We start from the raw sequence: 12,174 nt of genomic DNA on the forward strand, positions 1-12,174 counted from the left end.
AGTTCCATAGGATGGGAGAAGTCCTGGAGGCGAGCATGGGCATAGGAGACACTGGAAGTAGAGATCAGAAAGTCTTGGGAGGATTGAAGATAGCGGTTTGGTTGATATTTTGAGACCAGGTTGGTGATGTAACTGTGGGCAGAGTTGTGGATGGCTTTGTAAGTTGTTAGTATTTTGAATTTTATTCGTTGGGCGAGTGGAAGCCAGTGGAGGGATTGGCAGAGAGGGGTAGCAGACACTGAATGGTTGGTATGGTGGATGGGCCTGGCAGCAGTATTCATGATGGACTGGAGGGGGGATAGCTTATGTAAAGGTAAGCCAATGAGGAGGGAGTTGCAGTAGTCGAGGCGAGAGATAACCAGGGAGTGAATTAGGAGCTTTGTGGTATCATTGGTTAAAAAGGAGCATATTCTGGAGATGTTGTGGAGGTTGAGGCGGCATGATTTGGACTGGGATTGGATGTGGGCCTGAAAGGATAGTTCAGAATCCAGGGTTACACCTAGCACCCTGGCATGCAGGAATGGGTTGATAGTGGTGCTATTGATCCTGACAGAGTAATCAGGGGAAGAGGCACATGGGGGAGGAAATATTATGAGCTCAGTTTTGGATAGATTGAGTTTTAGGAAGTGGTGTGACATCCAGTCTGATATGTCTGTTAGTAAATTGGTGATATGTGAGGAAACTGATGGGGTGAGCTGAGGAGTAGAGAGATGGATTTGTGTGTCATCAGCATATAAAAGGTATTGGAAACCATGGGAAGCTATCAGCTGACCCATGGAAGAAGTGTAGATCGAGAATAGGAGAGGTCCAAGGACAGAACCTTGGGGGACCCCAACAGTAAGAGGAGTAGGAGAGGAGGAAGTAGAGTTGTAAGTGACACTGAATGTGCGGTGAGATAGAAATATAAAATTAAATCTTTTAAAAACAGCTAAAAGCCTTATCCCTAAATATTGGCAAACATCAGAATCTCCAAAAATTAAAGACTGGATCGGTAGGGTGGAGTATATATATATATATATATATATAGAATGGAAGAACTGTATCATATAGATGAGGATAAAATGGAAAAATTCAAGAATATCTGGGAGGGATGGTACAATTTAAAAAAATCAAAAACATTTCTAGAAGCAGTTGAAGGATAAAGGAAAAAAGAAAATAAACAAGGAACCTGGAAAAGAAAGGAAAGATAGAGGAAAAGAGGAGGGGAAACAGTGAGATAGATCAAGAAATGAAGAACAAGAAGTGAATGGAAGGAGTAAGCGGACAGAGGGGAGGGGGTGGGAGGGTAAATATTGGGATGGAGATTGTAATTTAAATAAATAAATAAAAAGTTAACAAACTTTTTTTTTTCCTCCTACAGTTTTTTTTTTTTTTTTGCAGATTTTTGAAATGGGAAGGGCTCTCTAAATAAGTGGCCCTTTCACATTTACTTCATGGTCCACTTGTAGTCAAGTTTCCTACGGAATGTTAGCTAGGCTAACCCAGGCTGAGGAAAGGGTTAATGGTGCACACTTCTGTTCCCAGGCTTTTTGGACCCAGCCTATTCATTCTATAATATTAAAAAGGGGGAAGGATGGGTTCAAAAAGCGGACCCGCTGGAGAGGATGCTGTGATTGCTGCAGGAATGAGAAGAGGACGGCTGCACCTTGCAGTTCATCTTAGGCACCAAGAGTCCGGAGATCTGCCAGCCCCTGGAAAACAACAAGCATGGACTACCACCTTGTTGATGTATGCCTGGGTAGTCTAGGAGAGATAGTTAGGAGAGGTATATTTCCAATGTTCATGTTCAACTGTAAAGTTGCATCAACTGTAAAAAAAGAAAAAATAATTAATGGCAGCTGCCTGCGGGTCCCGCATTCCTCTGTGCAGGTGGTGTAGCTGCAGGTATTTGTGCAGGTCCCACAGTGGCACCACCTGCACAGATTTGAACCAAGCCTTAAAGTGGTTCCAAGACTAGGTTCACACCTATGCAGGTTGTGTTTGAGCTGTTTCTGTATTGTGTTTTGCGTTTTGCATTTTTGATGCGTATTTGATGCATTTTGCTTTTTTTTCCATTTTTTTCAATTTTTCTTGTTGTAAGGCAGATTTAAAATGCAAAGCACATCAAAAATGCGGCAAAAACATAGCAAGAACGCAAGACATGCTTTTCTGCAGCACTTTCATTGAAGTCTATAGAAACAAAAATGCAACTTTTGCGTTACAAAAAGTCCCTGACCCTTTCCAAAAAACGCACCAGGTGAAATAGCGGAAATGTGAATGTGTCCCATAGGAAATCATGCTAAATGGACTGTACTGCATTTCTGCAAAACGAAAAATGCTGCAGAAAACGCTTAACTGTGAACCTAAGATAACAGTCTATTGTGTTCAAAAAGTGCTGAGTTCGTAGTTTGTAGCCAAGAAAATCCAGTGTGAATGAAACAGCCTGCAAGATCCCGGAAGTAAACAAAATCTTCACTACCTGTGTGCATACACAATCGCACCCTGTTACCAGATTCTCAGACCTCAAAGAACATAGGTCTGGCTGCGCATGGAGAGATAAAACCCAAATGGATGGATGGATCAAACCAACATCGGTACTCCAATGGGATGAACCGGCTCTGTTAATACCAAACCAAAGGAGAAGAAAGTCTCTCATATTAAAATATAGAGTTTACTCACAAGTGTAATTCAGAAAATGGCATTACAATCTCTCCTGGTCCTGACCAATGCCATGAAGGGCTTGGTGATGTTACCATTGCAGCTCTGCTTGACGCGTTTCATCCAATAGGATGTCGTCACTGGGGCAACAGAGTATCTGAGGACTTTTGTCCTGCCAAAAAATTTGCATTTATAATTTTATTTAAAGGTGAACTTACCCTTTAATGCATTCCGTGCATTAAGGTAAAAAAAGTTTTATAGCTTTCTGTCCTCCCCCTCCTCCCTATATACTTACCTTCGTCTTGAATCAATCCAGCACTGTGCATGCTTGAAGGTGACGGTCTTTTTTTTTGGACTGGAATTCTCCTTCTTATGCACCAATTTCTATCTATATATGGAAAAACTACATGTACTTTGCTGTGCATGCTTGCATCTCATTTCTTCTCTCCCCTTTCTTCCTTTTCACACAGGGACTGGGGCAGCAGCAGGAGTCATTGGTTCCAGCTGCTGTCAATTAAATGCTGGGAGGAGGAAGCAGGGTTGTGGCCAAGCAGATCCATAGACACACACAGCTCGGGAGAGTACACGCACTGTTCGCCCCCATAGCAAGTGGCTTGTTATGGGGGGAAAAAACAGAGAAGAGGATCCAGGAACGCCGGTGGGGGACCACAGGAGAGCAGGTTTGGGGGCCTCTCTGTGCAAAATCACATAACAGGAAAACAGAATGTAAATCATGAAAGGCAGCTTGCCGTGTTTCTGTGCTATTTGTTTGTTACTCTTTGCCATTCAGTAGTTCACATGAAAATACTCTGCTTAAGGCTAGTTTCACATCTATGCAGTTTGCGTTTGATCCGTTTCTACAGTACCTTTTTGGCTTTTTTTTTTTTCCTAGTTGCTGGGCAGATTAAAGCGCAAAATGCATCAAAAGCGCACTACATGCTTTTCTGCAGTGTCTCCATTTAAGTCTATAGAACAAAAACACAATGTTTTGCACTTAAAAAACGTTTCTGACCCTTTCCAAAAATCGCACAGGGTAAAAACGGGAGATGTGAACCCGTCCCATAGGAAATCATGTTAAATGGACTGCTGTGTGTATCTGCAAAACGCTACGGAAAACGCTTAGGTGTGAACCTAGACTTAGATGTGGTGCTGTGCACAACAAAATCACATCAGTCCTCTAAAGTTTCTTTCTGTTTTCAGTAAAAGGGCGTAGTCTATATATACAGAACAAAGAGAAGAGTGCTGGTGTCAAGGAAATGAAACTAAACCTGCCAGATGATGTCCAGATAGCTGACGTGTAAAGAAATCCATACATTGTATGAAGGGTTTTTTAGTTAGTGGTATGTCAAGGGGGATTTCCAAATTTGAAAATAATCCCAATTTAACATGCTGATGGTATGTAAAGAATCATTTTTCACCATCTCACTTGGATTCTTCTGAAAAATGACTGCACAAGAGCAGGATCGATGCCGGAGGACGAATAAATACAGCCTCTCGCACTGGCCATTCATGTTAGGCTTCTAAAGTATGCAGCAAAAGATGTATAAGACAAACTTGCGCTCGGAAACGAAACCTCAAAATGATAAAGCAGCTTGCACATTAAATAGGCCAATAGTTACATTCATAAAACAATTGCAGCGCTAATTGTACATATAACTTGAAGATCCAAGAGATGAATAATAATTATACACAGATGACAGCAAAGTCCATGTAGGATTCCCATATATAGCTAGAAATTGGTGCATAAGAAAGAATTCCAGTGGAAAAGAAGACCGTCACCTTCCAGCCAAATAAATTGGCCTCTTACCAGAAGGTCTCACCGCCCAAAGGGTCATGAGCATGAGCAGTGTAATATATCCAGCTGATACTGCAACGAGTCCTCAATAGAAATCACTTCCAGAGCACGGCTCCGGCCTGTCTGTTGGTGGTTATCTGGTGAAGATGGCACTGAATGGAAAGAAATCCTAATGACAGTCTCCAGGATGGCTTCTATCTGTACCATGTTTGCTACTCAGAATTTTAATGTGGAGAAGCATCTTTGATTGCTCTGGAAGTGATTTCTAATTAAGACCGGTTGCAGTAACAGCTGGATATATTACACTGCTCATGCTGGCCAACCTTTTGGGCGGTCAGACCTTCTGGTAAGAGGCCAATTTATTTGGCTGGAAGGTGACGGTCTTTTTTTTGGACTGGAATTCTCTTTCTTATGCACCAATTTCCATCTATATATGGGAATCCTACATGGACTTTCATGTGCATGCTTGCATCTCATTTCTTCTCTCCCCTTTTTTCCTCTTCACACAGGGACTCGGGCAGCAGTAGGAGCCATTGGTTCCAGCTGCTGTCAATTAAATGCTGGGAGGAGGAAGCAGGGTTGGGGCCAAGCCATCCCCAAACTGTTCCCACAAATTTGTGAGCATCAAATTGTCCAAAATGTCTTTGTATGCTGATGCCTTAAGAGTTCCCTTCACTGGAACTAAGGGGCACTATGCGCCCCCATAGCAAGTGGCTTACTATGGGGGGAAAAACAGAGAAGAAGATCCAGGAACGCCGGAGGGGGACCACAGGAGAGCAGGTTCCGGGCCTCTCTATGCAAAATCACATAACAGAAAAACAGAATGTAAATCATGAAAGGCAGCTTGCCGTGTTTGTTTGCTATTTCTTTGTTATACTTTGCCATTCAGTAGTTCACATTAAAATACTCTACTTAATGCTAGGTGCACACCTATGCATTTTGCATTTGATCTTATTCTACAGTGTGTTTTTGACAAATTTTTTATGTGTTTTGCTTTTTTTTACTTGTTGCTGGGCAGATTAAAACGCAAAATGCATCAAAAGCACACTACATGCTTTTCTGCAGCGTCTCCATTTAGGTCTATAGAACCAAAAACGCAAAGTTTTGCACATTTAAAAAAACATTTCCAAAAGTCGCACAGGGGTGAAAACGCAGAGATGTGAACCTGTCCCATAGGAAATCATGTTAAATGGACTGCTGTGTGTTTCTGCAAAACGCAGCAGAAAACGCTTAGGTGTGAACCTAGACTTAGATGTGGTGCTGTGCATAAAAAAATCACATTAATCCTCTAAAGTTTCTGTTTTCAGTAAAAGGGCGTAGTGTAAATATACAGAACAAACAGAAGAGTGCTGGTGTCAAGAAAAGGAAACTAAACCTGCCAGATGATGTCCAGATAGCTGATGTTTAAAGAAACCATACATTGTATGAAGGGTTTTTTAGTTAGTGGTATGTCAAGGGGGATTTCCAAATGTGAAAATAATCCCAGTTTAACACGCTGATGGTATGTGAAGGATCATTTTTAACCACCTCGCTTGGATTCTTCTGAAAAATGACTGCACAAGAGCAGGATCGATGTCGGAGGACGAATAAATACAGCCTCTCGCACTGACCATTCATGTTAGGCTTCTAAAGTATGCAGCGAAAAATATATAAGACAAACCTGCGCTCAGAAATGAAACCTCAAAATGCTAAAGCAGCTTGCACATTAAATAGGCCAATAGTTACATTCATAAAACAATTGCAGCGCTAATTGTACATATAACTTGAAGATCCAAAAGATGAATAATAATTATACACAGATGACAGCAAAGTCCATGTAGGATTCCCATATATAGATAGAAATTGGTGCATAAGAAAGAGAATTCCAGTCCAAAAAGAAGACCGTCACCTTCCAGCCAAATAAACTGGCCTCTTACCAGAAGGTCTGACCGCCCAAAAGGGTCGACCAGCATGAGCAGTGTAATATATCCAGCTTATACTGCCACCAGTCCTCAATAGAAGTCACTTCCAGAGCACGGCTCCGGCCTGTCTGTTGGCTGTGATCGGGTGAAGATGGCGCTGAATGGATGGAATTCCTAATGACAGTCTCCAGGATCGCTTCTATCTTTACCATGTTTGCTATTATTATAATGTGGAGAAGCGTCTTTGATTGCTCTGGAAGTGATTTCTATTGAAGATCGGTTGAGATTGAAGTTTGCTAGAGAGCCTTTGGATGATCCAGAAGAGGATTGGGAGAATGTCATATGGTCAGATGAAACCAAAATAGAACTGTTTGGTAGAAACACAACTCGTCGTGTTTGGAGGAGAGAGAATGCTGAGTTGCATCCAAAGAACACCATACCTACCGTGAAGCATGGGGGTGGCAACATCATGCTTTGGGGCTGTTTCTCCGCAAAGGGACCAGGACGCCTGATCCATGTACAGGACAGAATGAATGGGGCCATGTATCGTGAGATTTTGAGTGCAAACCTCCTGCCATTAGCAAGGGCATTGAAGATGAAACATGGCTGGGTCTTCCAACATGAGAATGATCCCAAACATACCGCCCGGGCAACGAAGGAGTGGCTTCGTAAGAAGCATTTCAAGGTCCTGGAGTGGCCTAGCCAGTCTCCAGATCTCAACCCCATAGAAAACCTTTGGAGGGAGTTGAAAGTCCGTGTTGCCCAGCGACAGCCCCAAAACATCACTGCTCTAGAGGAGATCTGCATGGAGGATGGGCCAACATACCAGCAACAGTGTGTGCCAACCTTGTGAAGACTTACAGGAAACATTTGACCTCTGTCATTGCCAACAAAGGATATATAACAAAGTATTGAGATTAACTTTTCATATTGACCAAATACTTATTTTCCACCATAATTTGCAAATAAATTCTTTCCAAATCAGCCAATGTGATTTTTTTCTCATTTTGTCTCTCATAGTTGAGGTCTACCTATGATGCCAATTACAGACACAATTGGTGGCTGACTAAATACTTTTTTGCCCCACTGTATATATATATATTGTACATTCACATCAGTCCCTAACCCTAAAGGGGCATACAATCTAAGGTTCCTAACTTACGTTCATAGATACACATATTAGACAGGAGCCAATTAACCTACCAGCATGTTTTTTGGAGTGTGGGAGGAAACCCATGCAGGCACAGGGAGAACATGCAAACTCCATGCAGGTGGTGCCGTGGTTGGGATTCAAACCAACGACCCTAGTACTGCCAGGCGGAAGTGCTAACCATTTAGCCACTGTGCTGCCCATACAGAGTTTAGACTAACATCATGACAAACCCCCAGGGGGTGTATCCACAACCTGGGCTTAGTTCATTAACACTGGATGTCGTTCATCCTAAAAGATTAGAGGCATTTTGTGGTAGAAAAAAAGTACAATTGATAACTCCAGATTAAAGGTGGCAACCACAGCAGCTTTTTTTATTCCAATACCTTCTAGACCTATTTTTTTTAAACTATTTTAACAGGCGGAGTCCGCATTTAACCTAACCCCTAAAGTGGGCCCACAACTCTCAAGCTCCCCCATTATCCAACACTTAAATTGTCATTAAACCCCCATCATGAAAAACTGTCAGTACACGCTGTTCATACACTCTCAGTCACTATGGGATTCTTTATTCTGCAAAAAAACAGGTTGATCCTAATGTTCACTGTCCCTCTCTTTTAGTATTTGTCCCCACTGCAGCCTGAAATTGTGTAGACCAGCTAAATTAATATTCTGGCCAATTAAATGAATTAACACTCAAGCCCTTGACGCCTGTAAATGTGCCTAAACACTTGAAAAAGCATTAGACACTTTTACAAGCTTTAGGCATTTTTTATCTGACAAAACTCTGATGCCAAGAGGAGGTCCATTTTTAAAATGTCCTGTATGCATGAGGCCTAAGATCTACAAGCTGCCAACCACAATGGCTGATGGTACTTGTAGGCATTCATTTACAGGAAACTGTGAAGGAATGACAAGGCCATGTGGGTGGAGCCAAGTACTGTTTTCAAATAGTGACATCATGTAAACAGGTTCTTCCAAAGGGTTAAAGTCGTAGTAAACTCTCATTTCTATTTTTACCTAGAGGTAAGCTTATAATAAAACTTATATTTAGGTAAAATGAATATCTCCTAGACATGCGCCATTTAGCAGATATTCTACAGAGCAGCAGCTGGTGACATCACCGGCACATGTGCTCTGAAGGAATGGCATACCTGTCACAGGGAAGGGGAGAGGTTGCAGATCTTGGAACACGTTACATATTCCACCCAAAAAATGAATGGAACATGTAACATCTTCCAATGTTGAACACATTCTTTAACCTACACCCTATTCCTAACACTTAAAGCAGGGTTCCACCCAAATGTGGAAGTTTCGCTTATCTGGTCCCTCCCCCTTCGCTGCCTTCTGGGAGGGAGTGGGCATCTGGTTTTGGCAAGCCCCCCTTCTGACTCCTGCAGCCCTCTAGAACATTTTACAGGTCCCAGAGCACTGCAAGCCATTCACAAAGCTCAGCGCAGTTCGGTCATGCACAGTAGGAAACTGGCTGAAGCCACAAGGTTTCACTGCCAGTCTCTCTAAGTCAAGATGGCGGCACCAGCACCCGTCAGCCAAATGAAGAATCGGCTTGGGGTGAGGACACTGCTGGATCCCTGGGCAGGTAAGTGCATTGAGGAAAGGAAGTGGCTGATAAATTAGACATATTTACTTGACCCCTCCCCCACTCTCCATCCTGGAGGATCCTATTGTGTGCTTACAGCTGCTGGTGGGAAGGAGAGGAGGGAAGCCGGAAGCACTGCAGTGGTAGGGGCACACAGGGGGGCCTGGGCAGCAGGGAGAAACGTATGGTGCATAGGGAGGGTGATGGGCGTGACTGAAGGTATTTACTGGAATCGATCCCCTGTATGGCTCTCTCTGCAGCAGCTGAAAGCCAGCGGGAGGGAGAGGCCAGCTTTCAGCTGCTGCAGAAAGAGCCATACAGGGGATCGTTTCAAGTAATTGTCCCCCACACCAATCACCCTCCTTCCCCACATCCGACTCACCCAGATGCCTGGGCACCCCTGCTGGCCAATCAGCGCTGTCTAGACAGAGGTCAGGGGTTCTGCATCCTCCTACAGCAGAATGAAAACTCCTTCAAGCTTTAACCAGTGCTCTGCTGGACACTGATAGAAGTCACAAGACTATATACTGCTGATGAGAAAAGGTATTTAGCATTTTATATTTACTAAACTTATTGCACTTCTATGTTGTGTGTACTGTGGGAGACCAGATATATTGAATGCGGGGTCCGGGGAGACCAAATATAGTGAATGCAGGGTCCGGGGAGACCAGATCTAGTGAATGCAGGGTCCTGGGAGACCAGATATAGTGAATGCAGAGTCCGAGGTGACCAGATATAGTGAATGCAGAGTCCGGGGTGACCAAATATAGTGAATGCAGGGTCCGTGGAGACCAGATCTAGTGAATGCAGGGTCCGGGGAGACCAGATATAGTAAATGCAGGGTCCTGGGAGACCAGATATAGTGAATGCAGAGTCTGGGGTGACCAGATATAGTGAATGCTGGGTCCGGGAAGACCAGATCTAGTGAATGCAAGGTCCGGGGAGACAAGATATAGTGAATGCAGGGTCCGGGGAGACCAGATCTAGTGAATGCAGGATTCGGGGAGACCAGATATAGTGAATGCAGAGTCCGGGGAGACCAGATATAGTGAATGCAGGGTCCGGGGAGACCAAATATAGTGAATGCAGGGTCCGGGGAGACCAGATCTAGTGAATGCAGGGTCCGGGGAGACAAAATATAGTGACTGCAGGGTCCAGGGAGACCAGATATAGTGAATGCAGGGTCCGGGGAGACCAAATATAGTGAATGCAGGGTCCGGGGAGACCAGATATAGTGAATGCAGGGTGCGGGGAGACCAGATATAGTGAATGCAGGGTCCGGGGAGACCAGATATAGTGAATGTAGGGTCCTGGGTTGAGTAACACTTAAAAAAAACCAAACTTGTAAAACATGAAAGGCAGCTTGTTGTATTGACCCCTTCCCACCACTGCCTCTCGGCCCTTTAAGAGGTTATAAATGGAGGTGAAGGATGGCATATTGATCATGTGACTGCTGTGATTGGAGTGGTCACATGATCGGAAAGCTCCCAATTGCAAGCTAAGCACCCTCCAAGTTAGGTGCTAGGATAGATAAATCTAGTTTGTGCCTATTGTAGTTAATGGGCTTCATTTGTTCTGTTAGGTAAATTTAGTTTGGCTCGCTGTACCCAGTGAGGATGGAATTCTGTTGGGGTTTTCAGTTAAGTGTTAGAATAGGTAAATTTAGTTTATCTCACTGTAACCAATGGAGCTAGGTTTGATTAATTTGGTCTGTTCTGAGGTCCAGAGGCTGCATGATTTTTTGCTTCTCCCTATTCACCTGGAGGAGTTCTGGAAAATAGAGGTGGGAGGATATTAATGAGAAGCTTAATATTTACAAAGCCCCAGCCAATCCCAGAGGATTATGGGAGAAAGCATAAATACTTTGGATCCTCATCTTCGTCCTAAGGGGAAATCTTCTCCTGGGGGCTCATCTGCCTTTCCAGTCAATCCTGCCATGAGCTTGTAGAGGCCTAAGCTGGGAGACTAGAAGGCCTGAAGTGACTGTTTACCACTGAAGGCCGATGAAGAGGGCTGTCATCTGAGATCTAGTCTGCTATCACTGGGAGAAGCTGCCTGTAGGATATTGGTTGGAGGTGACCATTTATTCCAAGGTGTCCTGTGAGTACAGACAGGGAGAGATCCTAGAGACTAAGTGCTGCCACCCTCTTTTGTGTTACTGGAGCATTCTACTTTCCCCAATCCTCATCCAAGTTCAATCTTTAAAAGAGAAGCATGTTTTTTTTTTCTTTTTAGAAATCATAATTACCTAGGTTGATACAGCATCACTCTAAGGGTGAGAACTGAGTGATCAAAGAATGCTGATCACTCAGTTCTCCCTGCCACTCTGAGCAAAGAGCTGTGACTGTCAGTCACTGCTGGATGCTCTGCCCCCACCTCCATGTTCACTGGAGTGAGGGCTGTGGAGAGGCTGGCCCCAGGCTCTCAGGGGATCAATGAAAGGCTGAGCCAAGTGCTGATCCAGGCTCTTGGGTGGATCCCGAGCATATTGTCAGGATTATTATCCAGCCTGGATTGGCTCTGTGATGTCAGAAATGGGTCATGGGAGTACAGAACGAACTGCACTCCTGTGAGCCACAGGGGAAGTACAGCCAAATGAGCTTTGACTGTACTTCTCACAAACACCCAGCACCCTAGACTGTTTCTTGAGAGAGACAGAATGGCTGCCTGGAGTTAGTGGAAAAATATCTTAGGACTTACAAATTGCTGGCTCCTACGGGGGTACCTCTACACAAGTATGCATTGGGAGCTTTCCGGTAGCCCTGCACAGAAAAATGTTTACATAGTGATGCATATATGTGGCCTCTCGGTGTTAAAGGCCACCCACTGAGAGGCCACATGTACAGTATGTGTGTCTACGGCTGGAAGTGTTTAAAGTGTTCTAAAGCCTTGAGTTTGATCACCTTACTGCATTCTCTGCATTAAGGTAAAAAACCTTCTGTGCTGCAGGATCCCCCAAGCCCCCCCCCGTACCCCTTTATTCTTACCTGAGCCAGATCTCATCTAGGGAAGTGCATGAGAGCAGTGGCTCTCTTCGCTGTCTTGCTGCTCACTGAGCAGATTGATAGCAGTGGGAGCCATTGGCTCCCAC

The sequence above is a fragment of the Staurois parvus genome, unplaced genomic scaffold (assembly GCF_062004578.1).
Source record: "Staurois parvus isolate SC_StPar_1 unplaced genomic scaffold, SC_StPar_1.0 ptg001053l, whole genome shotgun sequence".
Lineage (NCBI taxonomy): Eukaryota > Metazoa > Chordata > Amphibia > Anura > Ranidae > Staurois > Staurois parvus.